The sequence below is a fragment of the Zonotrichia leucophrys genome, chromosome 1, assembly GCF_028769735.1.
Source record: "Zonotrichia leucophrys gambelii isolate GWCS_2022_RI chromosome 1, RI_Zleu_2.0, whole genome shotgun sequence".
In the NCBI taxonomy this organism is placed as follows: Eukaryota; Metazoa; Chordata; class Aves; order Passeriformes; family Passerellidae; genus Zonotrichia; species Zonotrichia leucophrys.
In genome coordinates, this window is record NC_088169.1 from 90,482,870 (window position 1) to 90,499,353 (window position 16,484).

Consider the following 16,484-nt stretch of genomic DNA (forward strand, 5'->3'; position numbering starts at 1 on the left):
TTACCCCAATTTAATTTATGAGTCAGCACCATCCACCTTCCAAATGTAGATTTAATGGCAGGGGAGGAGGGAGTGGGGGGAAGACCCCCTGCTATTGTGCCACTTGCTGCAATATCTGCCCCAAATTCACTATGAAATACTGCCCCTGGCTTATTGAGATACAGGGCTAGATTGATTACAGCTCTATTTTCAACCCTTTTCTTTTAATTTCCATTCACTCGTCACTTTCTCATATAGAGTACGTTCTCTCAAATGTCAATTAGCATTTCCCAGCCAGCAATGGGCAGTTGAAGCCACAGCAAGTACTCCCGTTGCCTGTCCCAACCGTGCTGCTTCCCACCCCCAAGAGTCCCCCTAAAAGGCAGATACCACACAAAGAAAGATTCCCATAGGATTGACACAAGGTAATACCTGAGGGGCCAAACCCCGTAGTCCTCCCTGCTGTATCAGTCACACTGAAGTCTGCGTGGTTCTCGTTTGATTAAGGAGCCAAGAGAATAAAAAGTGGTGCTACTGAAATATCCCAGCTATTATTTCCCACTCAAAAGGACATTCCAACCACTTTATGTGTAATGAAGGAAACCAGCAGTCTAAATTTGCATGGGCAAAGATCTGCATGAACAAAACAGTTGGTTAGCATTTGCATTTGCTGTTTTAATAAAGTAAGGGAAGGGCTATTCTATGGATACCTGCCAGGGACTTCCCAGATCTGCTGTCCCCAAAACACAGCACAGGAGTTAGCTCAGAAGCTGAAAAGGTGACTGAAAACATGGCCCACATATCACCTTTTGGTCTTTGCTGTGTCCCTAAATACTTAGATAAAGCAAGCTGTTCTTCAGCTTTCCAAGGCAGGAGAGGCTTGACTGACACGTGAGATCTTTGCCTTTACTGTCAGCAAGCCTGACAGCCCCATTGTATCTGAGAGAATCATTGCAGAAAGGAATCAGGGGCGCATTTCCAACGCTTCTGTACACAACCAAGCCCAATCTCAAGAATCACAAAATCTTGATGCTGCAGACTCAGGCCCCCACAGTCCAAGATATCGGAATAATCAGGTCTCATTCTAATTTACAGAACTGTCACACAACCTGTATGTGCAGATTCAGCTCTACATCCTAGCCTGAGGAAGTACAATTTTAAGTTTCAGTGTTCAACAAGCATGTCAGATGGAGCCAAGTCAGAAACATTGTTCCTCTTTATGAAATGAAAATTTTGGCCCTCATCTTCAAAACATTTGAAAATCAAAACTTCTCTGACGTAAACAAAAAATCTCCACCAGTTTAAATTAAATATTTTTAATTCCAGCCTACCTCTCTGGAATTCTTAGTCATCTTTAGTATTATTTTCTTTCCTTAGAAATAGAAAAAGAATGCTCTTGTATTGAAAAATCATGATTCCTTTAAGCAAGCAAACAAGCAAACAAAAAATGTATCTGTATATATGTAATCAGATGAAAAGTTCATCCAAATCTTTTCTACAGAACTTCCTATGCAGTCTTATAACAGCTCATAGAAGAAAATGGACTTGAGGTACACCCATTACACAAAATCCAAGTTGCAGAAGATCTGATACCCAGCCATATTTCACTCTCAATAGACAATGGACTATAAGACAAGCTTGGAAATCTTGTTTCATGCCTGATTCATTTATGAAGCTTCACTCTAATTTAAAGCCTTATCACTCTCTAAACTCAGGTAAAAAAAAGAGCTCTGCTGTCATGCATATTTTTAGACAAATTATAAGACGGTCTTGCAATATCCTTTGTTCTGTGGTGTCTGCACTGCTGTTAGACACCATCCTACACTGGCATCAGTGCTGAGGTGTCCTAATACTTGTCTGAAAAATACTATTAACTGCACATCACAGGAATTTGAAGTGCATAAGAAAACCATAAACTTAATTACACTGGAGTACTGGTGTGATCTCACATGAAATTTGAGCTTCTGTTATTAAAAATAGGGAGATTGCATTTACTTAATGCTTCTTACAGTAAACCAGTCAATTCTAAACTTTCAAGATTGTATAATCAGACAAAACAATACTGGGGGGGGGCAAGAGCCTGTCTGTGGAATTTACTAGCACAAACATTTCACATGTCAAGCAGCAAAAATTTGTTTATTCTGCTAAAAAGAATATTCCTTGAATTACTATTGTATACGAAATAGCATAGCTAGTCAGACTGCACAGCATAAAGACTCAGACTAGAAAAATTTACAGAAAAGAGTAATTGCCTTACCCCATCCCTCAAATATCCCAACATGTTCTGCATTTCAATCAGCTTTTAAATTCTTAGATCTTTCTTAATGCTCCATAGCCATTACATCTACCTATGACATTGGGAAAACTTTGTCCCTTTTCCATCCACTTCTGTGTCAAGAAGAATTTTGGTTTTGTCACTTCTTTTCTGTTATCCAAGATTTCCCTGTCTGAGCCTATGAAGTTTATCAGGGAAAATAAAAACAAACAATGAGGAACCCTTCCACTTCCAGAACCATAGCCATGAAAAGAAGTGGACTGTGCTTGAACTGGGATGATGAAGCCATGGTACTTAGCAACAGCCAGATTTTAGCTACTGAACTGAACGACGTTCCTTGGGATGAATCGCATCCAGAGACACTGATATCCCTGTGGGTACCCTTGCACTTGCAGGTCTCCATTTAGAGGCAGTGCTAATGGCAGGGGTGGAGGGGGGAGGAATTAAATAATCTACCCAATCGTTCCCTAACCCTCAGAGTAGCAGAAGAGCTGTGTTACACAATGCCATTACACCACCCCTTTGCTTGGAGAAAAGTAAAACCACCCCCCTTTGTTTCTCTTCCAGTGCCCACCAATGTTACTCCCACCTCTTCACTCTCTAGGACTTTGATTGGGAAGGTGTGTACAAAGCATAATGCTTTCCAGGCAAATGCTTGCCAAGCATGCCTTCCCCACAGAAATCCAGAAGCTTCCAGATGGCAAAAAAATTCTCCAGGAGTCTTAAATCTGCTCATGACATGAACCTGCCATGAGAACACACCAGCTGAACTCTGAAGACAAGGATGCTGAATCTTGCTTCTGATCATTACAATTTACATATTTAGATAAGAAAAAAAGTTCAATTTTTAGTTGTTTTATCATCAAAGATCTCTCCCAAGGGTAATGGCTCTGGCAGGAATGTCAAATCTTATATTGTGCATTGTCAGAGCTATTATGCAGCAATGTTTGCTGTTCGTGGTGCTTTACTTCAGACATACTCAACTGACTTTGACTTAGGCATAAACAATCCTACTTTTTTGAAAATTAACAATGCCTAAGGTAGCACAAGAAAAAAAAAATCAGATTAACTTGACTCACACCTGCTCCTTCCAGCAAACAATGTGCAGTTACTCCAGTTGGACAGAAGCACTGCAGCTTGTAACATGCAAGGTAAAAGTAAAATTGTCTGTACAGAAGTGCATTGCTTTAGCAGTATCCCACCTAGAATCAAGTTCCCCTGAGTTATACTCATTTGAAAAGGGAAGAAGAACCTTTAGGGTGGGCATAAATGGGGGAAGAAACAATCTTCTTTCAGTCTTCTTGAAGACTGGCTTCAAAAATACTACCACATAGTCTTGCAAAACTGTATGGTTTTGAGTTCTCTGCCCCCACTACCAAATTACAAAAAATCCAAAAGACAGCCCAGAATGACACCTTAAGAGATTAAAAACAGAAGTAGCAGAATAACCTGAGAGGCAGGGCCACTCTTTGTGAAAGGGCACTCTTCAAAAAGTAGCCTCTGAAGCACACCTACACAATTCATACGCTACTTTATTTAACGTTCCCTTTCATGTTTGCCCAGGTTCACGTCAAGGGTACTGCAACTGAAGGTGTTTCTACAGCAAACTTTCATGTCCGCTGCAATTTTCCCTTTCAAATTCAATACAGTAAAATGAAATGAAGCAAAATGAAACAATCTTTATATACCAGTTCAGCAAGCATTCCCTAGACCTCATTGTGCGGCATCTCTCATCAGCTCTCATTTACTCAGACAAGACAGAAAAGATTTGCAGTTCCTATTACATTTTCCCACCCTATTTCCCATTCTGTGTGTAATTTTTTTTCCTTCAAATAATACTGATTGTGTCAACTGGAGAGGAAAAAAAAAGAAAAAGAAAGAAAGGAAGAAAGAAAGAAACAAGCACTCTTTGTATTCACTGTGAAGTAATAAAATATGAAAAAAAGAATTTGCAAGAAAACAGCTGAATTCCCAGTGCTTAGAAAATGGACCTGGCTACAGACAGACACATTCTACTTAGTGCTGCATCTCCCACTAAACTGTCAAAGTGTCAGGAAGAGTTGTGTGCACTTTTGTCAGTGAATAAATGTGGAACATAGTGCATTTCCTACCAACTGAAAGTCAAAATCCTGGAAACTGCAATTTCATAGGGAGAGTAAAGAAAAAAAAAAACCAAAAAAGGAAAAAAAAGTCTTTCACATACCAGAAAAGTGATGCAAGACCTGGGTAGGCTGCAACTACTGGTATTGACTTCATTTAGTTCTTTAAAGGAAATCAAACAGAATGTTTTAAAAGGTAGAAGTAGTAAAGAGTTAAAACAACTGAACTGGTAAGAGAAAGCAGAAATACTAGCTTGCTTTGCAGCCCACCAAAAGATGTCTGATTTTACAAGCAACTCAATCCAAGCATATTTTTTGCTTTAAGCACAGGCATGCTCTCACTGTAATCCTGAGAATAAAAGCACCCTTTTCTTTTCTGCCATGTTCTGCCTCATTTACTAAACAATTTCCAGTGTTTGCAGTAAGTGAGGCAACTGGCCCTAAAGAAAACAACCTCTTACTAAAAAATCTCTGGAATTATTCTACCACAGACCAGGTCCATCAAGTGTTTTATGAGAAGACTGGTTCCCACCAAAACCAGCATGTGATCACATAAAAACTGGAAAAGCACAGGAAAGTTGAATTAAGGTTGCTCTGTCAATTTCAGTTCCAGTGTTCATAGGTGTGACTTTATGTAAACGGAATACTATTTCACTTTTTTTTCCCTCTCCATGCATTTAATTCCCTGAATTTCCAAACAGTATCTTCTACATACCAATATATCAGGGCTTTGTGGCCATCAACAGTATGGTGAGCTGCAGGACCACCAGACAGACCTCTGCCTTTTGAGAGGCTTCATTAAGAAGCTCATAACTGCAGTAGGTCCTTCTTATTTTCATGGAACAGCTATTGTCAGGGTGGTGAGATGCACAAGCATAGAGCAGAACAAAAAAACCAAACAAAACCAAACTTCCCTGCCACAAAGGTCCTTCAGTTGATTTCATTCCAAGCCATGAAGACACAAGAACTCTTAAATGCTATCAGAAGATTTAAGCATGGGCAAAACCAAATGTTTTTTCTAGTAGCAGATTTATAAACAGCCCACCTGAGGCAGAAGCAGCTCTCCTAAAACTTATGTTTAAAGCTACTAGAACAAATTAAAATTTTTACATGTTAACAAAACTCATACTCAAATGAGAGTGGTTTCTGTGATGGTAACTACAAGGCAGCAAAACCAGCATCTAATAAATGTAGATAAAGTACATGAGAGAGCAGAAAGGAAAGTGCAAGGCAAGCTGGAAGCTCCAAAACATGTAATTTTAACTTACACAAACACAACAGAAGCATGGGTTCAAGGGAAATTCCACCTAACAGGAGAATAAGTGACTGATTAAGCTGAACTGTTCCTACACATTCACTATGTTCAGGCAGCTATGCTCATTCAGCTCAGTGGAAGAAAGTGCTTGCATCATTCCCCAAATCTTCTACACAATCCCACTGCCCTGGGAATTAAGATGCTGATAATAATGATAAGTGAGAAAGGGAAGATTTTTTCAAAGACTGGCGAGAGAACTGTGAAACAGGAACAGAGGGGCAGGAGGGCTCTCAGCCAACAGGAATTTTGTCATCTGTACCAACCTCAGTCACTTCCTCCTGAGAGAAAACACACATCATCCTCATCACCACTGAATGAACTGACAGTGCAATAGAGTTATTTGTTAATTAGATGTAAAGGTAAAAAAAAACCAACTTGATGCTACCAGACAAATCCTATACGGCTTTCCTCACAGACCTGAAAGTCCTGCTTTACTGAAGTTCCTGCCACCACAGCCATCTCTTTCACTGAGAGCACAAAGACAAATTCACTACTTTGGAGGGAGGAGAAAAACAAGCCACCCACTCTTCACCTGGTAGTGGTCATAAGAGGCACTACCCTGACTGCACTCCCCAAACTGCACTGCTCCTGCAAATGTATACATTGCAAACATGCAGGTCTGGAATTTACAGTCAACAAACAGCGTTACAAACAACCACCAGAGAATGTATAAACATTTGTAGGAGCAAAAATACTCAGTCTGGCTGCACCACACACAGTGTTTATTTATCTTCCTTAAAGAAGATCAATGGGAGAAGACATTCGAAACAACTTTTTAAACAATGTGTCACTTTGTGTTAGTTTATGTCAGTGGGGCTTCTTCCAAGTACTGGTGTCACAGTAAGATATGGATATGTTTAGATCGTTTTCTTGTTCCTTTACTCCAGTCATGGCAGCTAGGCATGAGAGAACAGAGAGGAGAAGGGCTGCTAGTCTGATTGAGTTACTGATTTAACATTTAGAATCTTTCTGCTCAAGAGAAAATTGCTGTGTATTTGTAACCTGAATGCAGGTCAGTAACTTTAAAAGGTCAGGCTGAACGTTTAAAATCTTATTGTTATTAATTCTCCACCAGCTCCCAGTTGTGTGAATGCCAATGAGCAGACTCAGCTCCTACAGGGCTGAGTAGCTGTTAGCCTGCACCTCTCAATACCAGGCCCTCAAGAAAATGCAAAAGGAGTTTTTGAAGCAATGACTTTCTGCCATAAAAACAACTGACTTCCCTGTTCACTCAGGGCACACTTCTTCAAGCACAGGAGGCACAGATTTGCTTATTGGGGTTTCCTCATTTGTTGCTAACTCATTAGTTTCATGTCAAGGCAACTGAGTTTTCTCCATCCACTGATTTCACTCTTTAGTAATACACAAACTATTTTGGCGCCATCTTGCACTAATTGACACAATATCATAAGATTTGGTGATGATTCTTAATAATACAATTCTCCACAGTACTCAGGATTTCTATAACCCCTTTAGTTCTGAGAACAAACAATAGGCTTGCCTCACAAACCATCTCCTCTGCCTTAGGTCTGTGTCATTAACCATATTTGCCATCAAGGTAATAGGTAATGCAATTTATCTGGGTTACAAAGAAAGCAGTAGGATTAGCAGCAGAATGTGAGTTTTGCCTTTCTAGTTCCCCAATTCATCAGAAGGACAGCCATCTGAGATGGTGAAATTCAACAGAAGTCATGATTATGTCTCAGGTAGATTTATATTTCTAAAATGTAAATACGATGTGGTGGAGTTTATGCTGCTGGCCTTCCAAGGGTCTTCTGACTCTACAGAAGCTTTAAAATACTATAGGGAAATATCCACAGGAAAATGAAACCTTCTGAGTTTTCTTTTCTCAGGATTTGACTCCCACTTGAAAAGATGTGGATGCTCAGGCAGCAAAGCATGCAGAGTCTCAGGACACTGTGTCTGGTGTGTCCCCCCTCGTTTAAGTTATTTGCATCACATACTCCCCTCCTCCAGATCTAAGGCACCAGACTTGATGCTGGATGATTGATTTGTCTAGTTTTCCAACACCAGAAAGAATTTATAAGAATAGATGAACATCTGTAACCACATATTTGGTAGTAAACTTGTTTTAAGGATCAGTGTCTTGCAGAGTAGTCACAAAGCCAAGAGGAAATATTATGAATTTTCAGGCTCTGGTTTAAGCCATATATTAGTGATTCTTTGCTTTACTTCCTACCCGAAATGCACCTTAAAATTTGTCATGCCTTCCCATAAGTTAGTGCCTTCAATGCCTAATTTTTAAAAAAATTTCTTTTGCATTGCTTGTGTAGTAACCTTCTAGTACCAATGGCCTCATATGAAACAGTCTTTTGTTTTAATGACTTCAAAAATCTCTTAAGATCCTTTACCCAGGACTTTTATGAGCAAGTAGCTTTCTGCTCTGGGAATGTCATCCCCATTACTAACTGAAAAAAGTACTGCTTATGTATCCCACACCAATACTGAAACATAATCAAATAAGGAATGCTGCTTAGATATTAGACACTGAGCATAGTAAGAGAGACACACTGAATCTTCTGTAATTGATGGGAGAACATAGCTTAGTGAAAACAGATCTTGTTTCACAGGAATCCAAAATTCTAGTTTTTAATTTAGTGCTAAAGGAGAAGAAGAAACACAGCCTAATATATGTTCCACTGATAAGGAACCCTCCATTCCTGCAGCTTTTAAAGGCATTACACTGAAAGAAACACATTTTGTATGCACATACAGGATCCTCAGCCATACAGGAACAACTGCCATCCACCTTACATTATCACTATCCCACTTACCAGTGCTTAAAAGGTGACTCTCTTAGATTGACCAAACTCTCTTAATTTGTGTTTTTTCTAGTTATGCACCACGACCTATTAAGTGGGCGCACCTTGCACCCTTGCCATTAAAAGACTCTCCTGCAATACATTTGCCCAAATCAGTGCACTCAAACTCCTACAGAAATTATCCAACAGCATGAGCTGACTTGGAAAAAAAGTCTGCCTTGCTGTGAAAGAAGAATTACCCCATCAGAACTATCCCACTCATGCCTTTCCTTTTTTTAATTATTTACTTTTTAATGGAAGCAAAAACCCCTATCATCTCACCTACTCCTCTTTTAATAAGGAATGACTGCCGTGACTACCCCCATCTAGAACCACCATTCACTGCCAGCACCTCTGCTCTCCTCGTGTGCTTAGAGAATAACTGATTAGCACTTTGCATAATTAACCTGATTAGCACTGTGCATAATCAAACTGATTAGCACTTTGCATAATTAAAAAGAAATAATAATAATAACAATAATAAGCAGTAGGTAATAGCAAAAGCTGCTAGTCCCGATGCCTCTACTTTAGCTCTAGGATTAGTTTAGTGTGGCATATTTTATTTCTTAAAACTATTTCTTTAAAGTTGCACAAGCTCCTGAGAGGTACAGCTTTAAAAATTCTCATTTACTATCAAGATCACTAATGAAAAAAATTAGTTGTTCCACTACTACAACTTAGGATTTCTTGTGCCTCCCATTGCTGAAGCTGAAGACATTAACAGGATCTGATGCACCAGGGGTTTGGTTCCCATATCTGTCTACAGTACTGTTATTGGATTCATCATCACAAGATACAGAAGCCTCACATCTTTTAATGCATACATATGCTTGTAATGTACTTCAAGAGTAGGAAAGCTGTATTATTGTTGAGATGGATAAGGCAGCAAGATGCATATCCTCAAAAGTAGGTAGGCACTGAATTCTCTCCTGCCCCAAACAATTATTCCAGACCACAGGAAGCATGGGAAGGAATGTGGAATTCATCAGATCCCTGCCCCTAAGCCTACACTGTTCTTCTCCCATGTGAGTATCACTCATCTACGTGTACTTTTTGCAACCAGACCAATAATGTGAGAGACAGAAGGTACTTTGCTTGCAGCCTGTCCCATGTCCAGTGTAAATCTCCCAATTAGGGTTTCAAGATTAACCATCACCTCTAAAAATCTAAATAATGTGCATATCTATACTTAGACTGCAAACTCTGTGTAAAAATCCATATTAAATGCCTGCATCACTTATGACTCAGCTCTTCTGGACATTCAATACCAGACAGCTTAGAAGAGTGGTGCCCCAAGTGAGTCAGTAAAACACCAACATTTTCTGCTTGCTAACATGGGTTCATCCCTCCGAGTCACCAATACATCCCTTGTTACTCCTCAATTTAACCTCATCTCTCTTTAGCTTCCTTATAGTACAGCTCAGATTTCCTTTGCGTTCCTCACAATCTTCACTGTACATATTCTATCATGCCTTCAAGATTACCTGAAATATTCACTGCCAAACCTCCACCATGCCCTAACAATCACCCTGCCTACATTTCCCACTGGGTAGCAGACACTTTGTGCCTTCTCTGCTGACTGCCAAGGCCAGGGTGGTTGGGACACTGGGCAGCTGGGGGTCAGCTTGTTCTGAGTGATCAGTCTGACTGATCTTTAGCTGTCTAGAAAGGAATGCAGTGCCCAGACTGCACTGCTCAGATGCAGCACACAGCATGGACCTGTCCTAGAACTGTGGCAAACATATTCCCACTATGTCCAAGCTTCCCTTGTAAGATATCTCTCATAAAATAAGCCTATGAGGAACTGAGGGATGGAAATGGCAATAAAAGATAATTTTATCATAATTAGCTGGAAATGAACTACCCATGCAGAGAGGTCTCTCCATCAGTCTAAGCTAAAGAACCCATATGAACAACGAAGGGTACAGAGCGAGTTACTCACTTCACAAGTTGTTTAGTTTCAGTAAAAATGTGTTGCTGTAGAGATTTCTCAAGTCCAAATGTTCCTGGGGAAGGTAGTTCCAGTAATTCTGGGAAGGAAGCCAGTCCTTTGGCTTTGTATGTAAATATTTAAACAACATTATTTTTATATACATATATTTTATACACATATACATATATGTCTTTAGACTTCCAGACTTGCAAAATTGCAAAAGAAAAAATAGGCAAGTTGACATACAGCTATTGTCTCTGCCTGAAACCATGCTAACTGCCCATCAGAAACAAAATACAGCAAAGACTTGAAGATAATTGAGCCATATCACCTTTGTATACTGGCCCACTCAAACTGAAGTGCTGAAAGATCAGGAGTAGAATTCAAAAGGTAGAGAGAGACAAGTCTCAAATTTCATCTCCTTAAAAGTGGCAAGAAAATAAGGTTCACATATTTTAAATCTGTCAGAACCTAGATGTATATAAATGCTCCACCCATAGGTGTGGAATCTCCAGTTTTGGATGACACAAAGCTTCACATTCTGAGCATTTTAGTGTTATGACACCTGACAGTAAAGCTGCAACTTCATGTTTAGAAAGGTCACTGCTGCTTCAGGCTTAAATCAGGTCCATACCTCAAAAGGGATAAGTTGGCAGAAAATGTAAGTGAAAGAATGGAAATGCATCCGGCACAGAGCACTGGTGAATAAATAAAATGGGGGAAAAATAAAGCTTTGAAATTGTTGAGGAGAGGGTTGACAAAATGGAGGAAGATTATTTAGTGGGAAAAGGTACCCAGTCAGGGCATATGACAAATAAATCAGTCTATGAAAATAAAATTTACCACATGAATTCCACCTCTCTCTACTCAGTAAGCAGAAAACACACCCTAGTACAAGGTGCATGTGTGTAAATTCACAGCTATATGATTTAAAGAAATAAAATACTTATGAGTACAATACTTCCATGTCTGTATACATAGCACAGCCAGTGAGTTTTAGGAACACAGAAGTACATGTACATAAAAATACACACAGAAAATAGGACCAAGAGTAGGGCAAGCCTTTTAGAAAATATTTTAATGGCTTTATAAAAAGCCTTCACCCAAAGTTTGAGGGGCTTTTGCAATCTCACATTTTTCTATTGCAAAATACACCTGCTTTCTTCTCTTTTTTCCCTCTAAACTAAATATTTCTTCCATCTAATGACTCTCTTTATTAGACAGCATCTAATTTGCATACATTTACATACAATTTAACTGCTAGCTTGTGAGAACAAAGAAATGGCTCTGTATTGCACTGAAGGACAATACTCAGAAAGGAAGGTATAAAAACCAGCTAGCTCGGTGGCTGTATATTCCCTTTGTTTCAGAAATACTAGGAGTTTTAAACACACTACTTAAAGGGTGAAAAAGATTATTTCATCAAACAATGAAAAAAGATACAGTGCAGCTTCCTTTTAACGCATTCTCTCTCTGGCCTGGTTAATGGGATTTAAGGGTCCAATATTTCTTTGCTTTCTTCTGTTTCTTTTATTAGAACTGATGGATTTAATTCTGTCACATATTTTACTTCATATTTTATTCCTATAACAATCTATGCTGAAGTTCAGCACCAATGCTAATTCAATACTATCTTCCTTTCCTTGCAGTCAGCCTGGAATACAACTGAACGTTCTCTGATGGGCATGAAGTGCTCTGCCCTCAATGCCCAGTGCTAATGGATTTTAGAGAGAGTCTGCCAGAGCTTTACCTCATGGCAAGAAGTCTAGAGATAATGAAAACTTACCATGTAGCTGACTGGGAATCAACAGGAAGGGAAGCAGGGCTGAGCTCCGCTCGTGAGAACAGGGAGGGACTGTGGTCAGAGTAAATGCAGGATGTAAAGGATGCGTCAAGCCCTCTAGTTCCCTAAGGAGAGAGGGGGGAAAAAAGAGGAGAAAATTATCTTTTAAGACGTTGCATGAAGGAAAACCCTTTAGAAACAGTTGTCAGGAACTCCAGCTCATGCCCCACCAAAAGCATGATACAATCAGCAAAGTGTTTTTCTCCAAAGGCTCTGCAGTTGGGGTACCAATTGCTCTGGACAGCTACAGATTGAATCCATGTATACTTCACATAAAAACCTTGCAGAAAAAACCCAAACATTCAGGTTGCATGCTGCAGATGCCTACATGCTCTCACATGTGCAAAACCTAGGGATACAGAGCAGTTTTCCCATTTGTCCTGTCTGCACAGCAGAGCTGCTAGCTTCACTTCTGACCTCTCCTCCCAACACCAAACTCAATGACTTGTGCACAGTGGGGCAGAAAAATTAAAGTATCACTGATCAGTGGTGTAGGGATGGGTGAAAGATGACCCAATCACACTGGTGGCATGCTCAAAGGGCCTGTCCAATGGAAATTACAAGAGAACATTAGAGATTTGCAGAGTTACAAGAGAAACCTCTTCTGGTGTAAACAGACCTATTGCAATGGAATGGAATAGGACTATTCTTGGTAAAAAGCACTAGGCCACGCAAGCCTGCACACAAAGCAGGTGTAGAATTCAGGACCCAGCACTCATCTGCTCCACTCAGTTTGCCCCACCCAGCCATGTGGCCTGGGGCACACTGGCTTTGTAAAATCAGCACAAGGCCAAGTGTTAATTCCATGGGAATTCTCACTCCAGCATGAGGGGCGCACTGTTACTGACCATACAGGAGCCACATCACAAGCTGTAAGCACAAGAAACTTTGTGCTGATACTGCTCTGATATGACTCGCTGGCACTCAAAACACATTATGGATTATTTTCAGATGCAAATTTTAATTTAAAGCTGGCTGAAATGTTAATGAAGTTTTAGCTCTTTTTCAAAGGGGAAAATTCCCTATTGCTTACAAAAATGTTTTCTTTTTTTTTCCCTCTGCCTGATCTGCTTCTAGTGACATACAGCAACCAAACCTCATAAAAGAAATTAATCAAGCCTTCATATCATTTTCCCTTTTAAAGGGTGCAAAGGTTGAGGTGTGTGATCTTCAGCATTTCTGATGTATACCAAAATGATGCATTAGAAAACAGGAGAGGAAGGAAATTCCAAAGCCACAGCTCCCCTGATTATAATATCCTAAGCTCACAGCTGTATCTTGCTGAGACCACTGGGTTATCATTTCCAGAACCTTACATGGCTGTGTTATGATGTAAGCTGATTTTAACTGGAGCTGTCACAATCCCATCCTTCCCTCATCTCCTTCCTTTCCTTGTCGCATGTCTCCAAGTCCACCCTAGAGCACGACTGGGCAAGTGCCTGGTTCAGGGAGCTTTCAGCTGAATGAAGGCTTCTTTTCCATGTGTTTTTAGCCACATCAAACCCTAATTGCAGCTCAAGATCCAGGCAGAAAACTTGGGTGTCAGGGCTAGGGAGGCAGCAGAACTGTTCAAGTGGAGGAACAGCAACAGAGCAGCATCAGCATGATTAGTTCAAGCTGCTGTAGACCTACACCGTGTGATGTCAAGGGCTGCTTTGGTATGACAAGGGAAAAATACTCTTTTTGCACAGCTGGAAGCCAAACCCACAGCTTTAAAGGTAAAAAAATCCTACCTCACATGCTAACCTAAAATAAACTGTTGGGCCACACAGATCATACAGAACAGATGCAGTCTGCCTCTGATGAAAAATAGCTTGAGATAATGGTGCACTGCTACAATCTGCACCAAGGGCATTTTCCAAGTGGCAGGTTGAATTAGCCTCAAGTGACATGCATTACAGAGTAACACTTCCCTGAGGCAATAAGGCAAGGTCCCACACTCAAATGGAAAGAATTGAGCATTCTTGCCAAAGGCAAATAATAAAGCATGTGATTAAGAACCACTGTTACCAGAAGATGGTGAAGCTCCTGAAAAATCTTTCAAGGACTTCAGAAAATACACCTGGAGATACAGACCAGGAATTGTCCTTTCCATCTCTACAGTAACCATGCTACACATCTTTTTGCTGCTTTCCAGGGAAGAAACATCAATTCCGTCCTGACTGGAAACTAACTTTGTAACTCTCAGTAGTTCTAAAGCCACTCTGTCCAAATGGCTGTGCAGGATGGCTATCTGGATTTCAGTTGAATACGGAAGACTCTGAAGTTCCCTTCCTTTTTCTTCCCTGCTCCAGGGAATTGGAATATTTTACATCCTACAAGAGAGATCCTTTGTTGATAGGGGATCACCACCACCCACAATATCTTCAGAAGGAGGAGTCACTAAGGAAGAGCTTCACTAGCCAGTTAGCACCCACAGGGGATTCAGCATCTTTGGAAATTAAAGGAACTGAGAAAAAGAATCTGTGCAGACACCTGATCTTCACCTGTTTTCATCAGCTCAACAACCAACACACACCTTTTCAGTACTGCAGTTAGAATTTGCATTGCCAAGCTACAACCAGGACTCAAGGGCAGGACACCAGAGCAGGCATCAGAACTGGTGACTTTTGTTCAATAATAACAAAACAATGCTTTCCAGCATACATGAGTCTGAAGCAATGGCATCCACACAACTACTATTTTTCATTCCAGCCTTCCACACACTCTCAAGATGGTTACAGTTATTTTATCAACCACAGGCAGCTGTACAGGTTGTTACACAAACCTATACATGTTCAAGTTATGCAACCCCTAGACAAGAGGCTTGGCTGGTTTCCCCAACAGGAGATTCCCATTTTCTTTCAACTGCCCTTAAGGAATAGTTACAAGTACAACCCATTTGTGCATACATTCTTCCTGTGGCGTCACTGAATATGTTTCTTTGCAAAATAACTGTCCATTGGAAAGCATGCATATGCAAATATACTCACGATAACATATATGTGCAGACACACATATAAAATAACCTTGGCCAATACCTGTTTCATTGAATTAATTTTACTCTTTCCACATAACAACAGGTACCCACATCAGTTTTGACTGTCTTTAAAACAATGACAGGAATCTAAAATTTTAAATTATGCCAACATTTGAATACCTTCTATTCAAGTGCTCTTGATCAGTTGAAAAGTGTATAACCACAACACCAGTCTCAAATTTTATCTTCTTCTTAACAATTCTTCTTGGAGCTTAAAGTTGGTTAAGCAAATTGTTCATCAGATTTTTCCCTTCCCTTTCTTTTGTTGTTATATACTCTACTGAAGCTGAGAGATTAAAATGTAAAAGCTGGTTTAAGCAGAAGAATAATTCAGTGGAAGTCCTATTGCACATAAAGCATTGGCAAATAAAGCATTGGCTATTATCAATTACCACTCTTTGTACATATAGGTGGGATTATCCAAAGGAACAAGGGTGTGATTCTCTTTCCACTTAAATTAGGGCAAAGAAGTCTAAGTTGAATCCATCAGCAGCATATTCAGACCAGTTTTGAGCATTTTTGAAAATCCTCTCTGTTCCAACCTACCCAGAAAGTGGGCAAAAATAAATAAATAAACAAACTTCCACCACCTTGTGTCCAGGAAGCAACATCCACAAGCTGCAGTTTGTGCAGCTCTGTCAAGTTAAGGATGCTGTGAGTTTCTTCTTAAATACAACCAATATTTCTGAAGTTAGTTCTTTCAAACATTCACTTAGATTTGATAAATTATATTAAATACAATTTGCCTCAGCAGCATTTCAAAGCATGACAGCCAGAGCACGAGCAGGTCATTTTTACACGGCGTGTACAATCTCCTCAGTTGTGCAGACAGCCTGGATTATGTATGCAGGCCCACACTCCCCGAGATAACAAAATTACCCGGCTCGCACTCCGAGCCAGGCAGAAACTGCGGAGTCGCAGAGAGCAGAGTCAAGCCCGAGCCAATCAGTCCTGCTAAGCAGCTGCTATCTCAGTTGCTTATTAGTTCACCATACACTGGCCACGACCAAAGGCTTCAGATGGGCTTACAGTATGCACAGAACAAAATTGTCTCTGCTTTCAAATACCACAGAAACACAACCATGAATGAACACTATCAAAGGGTAGAGGTAGGAGAGAAACCTCTTGTTAAATTTACTCAAAACATTATTTTTTGAACACTGAAGAGAAAATCCTTACTCTTGAATACTGTATAATAA

The 16,484-nt window shown here is 40.1% G+C and overlaps 1 protein-coding gene across 8 annotated transcripts in view; it reads right to left on the reverse strand.

The window, feature by feature from the left end:
• The window catches only part of ZBTB20 (zinc finger and BTB domain containing 20), a 473,346-nt gene that overhangs the window by 339,906 nt on the left and 116,956 nt on the right, over nucleotides 1–16,484 (reverse strand). For all 8 annotated transcript variants that reach the window (XR_010441560.1, XM_064722071.1, XM_064722062.1 and 5 more), the window contains one exon: nucleotides 12,210–12,331. The gene's annotated coding sequence lies outside the window, so the exon portion shown is untranslated. The remainder of the gene's footprint in view (nucleotides 1–12,209; nucleotides 12,332–16,484) is intronic.